Below are 6146 nucleotides of genomic sequence, written 5' to 3'. Positions count from 1 at the left end.
TTGTATAATTATTCAATATAATATAGACAGACAACAGTACCTCTGCTCCCATGAAAAATCAATTCAAAGGAGGACATCCATGCTTTGAGAAGCAAGTAGGGACACGTAATTCTGCAAAGGTCTGAAGAACAATGGACACCATGAATTTGAAGTGAAAATCTTAAAATGTTAAGATACCACTAAAAGAAAGTAATTCCTCAAAAGAAAATAAGACAAATACCTAAACAAGAAAGAGCCTATCTTCCTTATCTCTGGCTGTTTTTCTGAAGAAGAATCTTTAGTCTCTTATCAGAGAAATGTTAACTGCAAAGAAAGAAATTTGTTGCACTAATAAGAACCATTTTAAACAGTAACTTTTCAGATTAAAACTGCATTTACAGAGATGCAAAGAGCTGCAAAGCTGAAAAGAAGGATTATAAAAAAGAAAGGGTACTCTTCTGTTTAAGAAATATTTCTATTGCTCTCCAAGGAGATTTATTTCATCCACTATATAGCATGTGTCAGGAGTTATGCTGATCCTTCACTGGGAGCTAAGTACCCAATAGTTTTTACATTACCATGCACCACAATAGCAATCCTTGACATTGGTTATAAGTGTCAGACAGAGCCTTCATTAATTGTCATCATTTCTAAGACATAAAAGAACCCTCTCTTCTTGAATGTTATTACACAAAAAGTGTACGTTATCTATATACAGCAAGTGCAAAAATGCTTTGTACTGTAATAATAATCATTTAGAATATATGGGATAAAAAGTGTACTATTGTTAAACTGTCAGTCAAAACCCTTGTTATACAAGGATTGAACATCACATCCATCTATAACAGCCTTTTCTGTCAGTCAAATGTGTTGTTCTATACAAATCTAACATCCATTTGATTTTTAAATTGGCAGAGGCTGTAAAACATTATTCTGATGTGATACCAATGTGATCTAAGTTGCTGTTGATATCAGAATACAGCAGACGTTCCCTCTAAAATCCAGTTCTCCTCCTGTTTTTAGGTGTCTGCATTACTCAGTTGATTTTGCATGTACAGGAATAATCACATGATTTTTTTCCTTCCGTTACAGGGCAAAGAATATGTTTGTTGATAATCTGTTCTAATTTTGAAATAAACTTTAACTTTGAAAATTCTATATCAGCTCGATGAAGTCATTATTAATATTCACCCTATGAAAAACAGCACACATGTTTATCCAACACAAATCTTCACTCAGAACCATACTAGTCCCTTAATCCTAGTTATGAGCAACAGTGGCTTATGGAAAATGAGTTAAACAGCAACTGAATTCCTGTAACATTTTTTTCTGTGACATCAGCTGCAGGAGGAACTGAATGAGACAGAATATTCACTTATAAAAAGAACACAAAGTTGGACTCTGTTGTTCCACAACAAAACCAAACACAAAAAGGAGAAAAAAAAAATTGAATCATATTATAAAAGAACAGAAAAGAATAAATCTTTCATATCTCTTTTAGCTTATTCCCAGGCATAGCTTGATGTCTGAAATTTTTGTAGTAATAAACTAATTTTTGTATATGGGATCAGCACAAGTAGAGAAAGCACATCAAATCAATTTCCCCAGTGACCACTAACAAATGAAAGCCCCTGTGTTGTTCCATGTTTGAACTGTGACTGTACATGTAACAAAATGTACAGGTTACCAAGAGCATTTCATGCTTTCATGTCTGTCTTTATTATTATTATTTATTTCTTAAGTTCATAAAGGAATCATTAGTCTTGAGTGATTTATTATTATCCTCAGAATTATTTGAGCACATGCACTGTAGCACACATTTCCCCAGTTCTAATTGGTGTCTTTTAATATATTTAGTATATACAACAATACTGTGCAATACTATCTAATTACTGATAAGATTATAAAATCCTCAAGGTGCTCTAAGGGCAAGTTCAAGCAAATTGCTACTGGAATAACATCACCAATCTCTTCTCCACTTGGGGCAAGTTCAGATGAATTGCTACTGCGATGGTATCACAGACCTGTTTTCCACCAGTAACACCTACAGTCAAAAGACAAGGGTTCCCATGCCTAAATCATCTGTTTTCAGATCACTGAAGCTTAAAACTGTTAACAAAAACAAAGAACTATAAAACAGAAAGGCTAAAATGCAGGCTTATCCTTTAACTTGACAACTCAGCTACCTTTTTACATAACTGGTATAAACAGAAACGATCCTAGTGAATCAGCTAAAAGTTATATATAGAATTATAGTGGATTTCAAGAACAGATCACAACTCAGAACTCCAGTATCTTGCTTTTTAAATTAAAGTTTTTAACTTCTCACTAAATCGCCTAGTATTTCTGACTCAGCTAGAACTATACATAATACAATAACAATTGTAATCAAGATGGCAATCAAGAGCTCGAGTATAATATTAAACAGATGTAATTAATGGAATTAGTATTTATTGCATTATTTGTTTAACAGTATGTCAACTGAGCCTGAAGTATTAAGCAGCTTGCATTAGAAACTTTAACGTCAATTCTCTGTACAATCTTCCCATTCTGAAAAAAAAAAGTAATATATTCAGTACAGCACACTGCCTATATTCTGCTAATTAGCTTGATGACATTCTAAATAGCTATCCATGTGATGCTGCCCACTGCTTTTAAATTTAAGATAGGAATAAAATAGGCATACTTAATCTCAATTACCGTTTTTAATATTTAAATTGGTTTTTGAAAGTTGTTATACAATGCAGAAGTCTACAGAATCACAGAATGGTTGAGGTTGGAAAGGACCTCTGGAGGTCATCTTGCCCAATTGCCTGCTCAGTGTGGGGTAAAGTACAGCAGGTTGATCATGTCTGTGTACAGTCAAGGCCTGAAAATCTCCAGAAGTGGAGACTCAACAGCCTGCCTGGACAACCTGATCCAGCATTCAATCATCCTTAAATTATAGGGAATATCGTAAACTACTTAATTCACATCAGCCATTATTCTGGCAAAAATTATAAAAGTCTCATTATTCTTGACAAAGGAAAAAAAGAATAGCTAAATTATTTTGAAGATGTTGATTATTCTCCTTAGAAATCTGGTCTATGTATAGTAGCAAAAATGGATTTTATTTATTTTTTTCTTCCCCCAGTAGAAGCTTCTTTCACTAGAGGGCCAGTGCTTGACACTGAAAAAATACATAGAATGCAATCCCTATGTCAGGTTCACAGTACGCCATCAAGGAAGGACAAAGAACCTCAAGTATACAGAGACAACTACAATCTTTGTATTTAGAAGGTATGCCATTTGCAAGGGTTATAAAGTAGACCTATTCCTTCTTTTTCTGGGTAGGCATAAATACAAAAACTGAAATAAGCTATGTTCAGCTTTCATTTTCAATTTTCTTTAACAACATTCAATATATATTTAACATAACATTTATTTCTTCTTTAAAAGAGCAATGGAGAAATAACTCCACATTACAAAGTACAAATATACTTTTATTTTTTAAATTCACGTGATAAAGAAAATTTTGATGAAACTGTACCATATATTGTATACGTCAGAGTCAAAAGTCAGGTAGCACATTTATAATATCGTTAACCATTCATATGATTTTTCCAGGCATGTCCAGTTACAGAAAAAACATTAGCATCATAGTCTGAAGAAAGGTTCACAGCTTTCTAATAAAGAATATGAACTATGGAAAGGCAAAATAAAATAACTATATCAATTAGAATAGACATGAAGGCAGCACACACACTTTAATCATAACTGTCAAATAATAATAATGATTTTGATTGAAAAAAACAACAAATGATTTTCCAACCATATCACTACTTCCACCAACTTCCTCCCACCCCACCCCCAAAAAAACAAAAAAGATTTTTCAGTACAATTACACTGTTTCATGAATCATAAAGCTATAAAAAAGAATTAGTTTTGTCATCAGATCTACATTTCTACTAGGGCTTTTGCTATCTGTATTGGTTAGATACTTTGGGTTTTTTTTCCACTTTCTGAGTTGTCATTATCATGCCAGTAGAACAGTGTTTGATGGACGAATCTCACGCATTCAAAGAGTAGAACAGATATTAATTTATGTCTGTGATGCTATGAATCAAGCAGGTATTTTACATACGGGGAAATCAAAGAAAGGTGAAGTGCTTTGTCTAACGACACTTGGAAGAAAAGAGTAACAATGCTATAATTAAAATTCAACATCAAAATTCATATTAATCCTCAAGACCTAACTACATCTTTCAAAGCGTGTGATTTGGAACATAGAAAAAAAAAAAAAGAAAGAAAAAAAAAAAGAGAGAAGAGAGAATCAGATCAGTCTTCTTTCTCAATACCCACATTAATGATAAAACACTGCATTCATCTTCTTCCCTGTATCAGCGTGAACAGTCATTCTTCTTAGAAATAAAATTCACAGAATCATTTGGATTTTAAAGAAATATTTATAAACAAATCCAGGTCACAATTAAAATTTAAATTCTATATTTGATTTGGCCTATATCTGTATGTACTGAGTGTCTCAGGAAAAATCACATACATGCCAAGTATGTTAGTATACCAACTTATACCAGACTGATTTAATTAGTTTGCTTTCAATGCAAAGGTGCAGCACCTCAGCAATTATGAGATCGTTAATACAACAGAGCATAACAGCACCTTTAGAGGTCTTGTCTAACCTCTAGGCACACATATAACTCCCATTAAGGCTAATGGGAGTCACATGTGTGCAACCAAGGGAGAAGAGGCCCATTAAAACTGATACAACACATCCATTAATCTTCAGGTCACACTTAAGGTCAAACATTATAAAAATGTTTATGAACAGTACTTACTAGGTATGCACAGTGGCTACTTTGGTTTTAGGACAGACCTGTGAGCAGTTAAGGCCGTGGAAAATGTCTGATTTAAAAGCATCACCATGTTTCAAGCTGTAGCATGGAAATTTGAAAATGCTTTTCTATAGCGAGAGAACATTTTGCTATCATATCCTCAAAGAATTAGAAGGATAGGAGTGACAAGGAGGGTTAGATACGATAAAAACCTTGGACAAAGGTATGCTCTAGCTTTTCATTTTTCTTCCATCTCTCTCTCTTTCTTCATACTTCAGTGCTTTATTTGTGGTTTTCTGCTTCAGGAAGCACATTAACTGCACTGACTAAATTCCTAATCTGTGAAGTATGCTACAAAGACACTACAAATAAGATTTTGATTATTGAATCACTTGCAAACCACAACAATTCAAGCTCTGACTGCAGGGTGGAAGGAGTTTTTAAAGTGTTTCAGAAAAAGGTAGTCTTAGTTTGCTACCCATTTCATTTTGCCACTGTGCAATCCCTCTTTTTCAACACTGTAGTGTAGTTCAGGCAACTTTGGAAAAAGCTAAGGGTACCAATTTCCAGCCATTTTGTCCACAAAAGCAGTACAATCAGAAACAACTTTCCTATCTTCATCCACACTGAATCCTAGAGGAGAAAGATATTTCTCAGAAGCATGAGGTCAGATGATCTCCACATGAACAGAGCAGAAGGAACAGCAGGTGGGAATGCAATTGTTAGATGAGTACAGAAATGAAGACAAACTTCAGACAGCTTTAGTGTTCAAGAATATGGGTGAGGAAAAGTGGCTTCATTAAGGTTACTAATAAAAATTCTGAAACTTGTCTTTCACAACTACTTTCAATACTCTTACACTGGACGTGAAATTCATCCATTATTCTCTGATTATACTAGTTACAGAATCTTTGTTTCAAGCATTGACAACTAGTTATCTAAGCAGTGCAAGCGTGCACACTGAGACCTTACATAGCAGATGGAGATGGTCAATCTCTCACTTAGAAAATAAGGCTCGAAGGGAAAGCCAATAAATGAAAAGCCACAAAAGAATGCTGTACAGTGCTTCAGTCTTGAGCTGCAGGTCACCTATTGTTTTATTGTGGTATGCCCACTGAATGTAAGGTCTCACTGCACAGAACTTTCATACACCAATATAGCTTTCTGTGCCCTGAACAAAAAGTGCTGTATATTTATAATTCAAACCTACTTTCTAAACCAAAATCACACAATCTTTTGTGTTGGAAGAGACCCTTAAAGGTCGCTTAGTCCAACTCCCATGCATTGAACAGGGATACCCACAGCTAGATCAGGATGCTCAGAGCCTGGTCCAGC

This window comes from Coturnix japonica, chromosome 2, assembly GCF_001577835.2.
Source record: "Coturnix japonica isolate 7356 chromosome 2, Coturnix japonica 2.1, whole genome shotgun sequence".
In the NCBI taxonomy this organism is placed as follows: domain Eukaryota; kingdom Metazoa; phylum Chordata; class Aves; order Galliformes; family Phasianidae; genus Coturnix; species Coturnix japonica.
The sequence above is the reverse complement of the archived record's forward strand: the minus strand, read 5'-3'. Positions refer to the sequence as shown.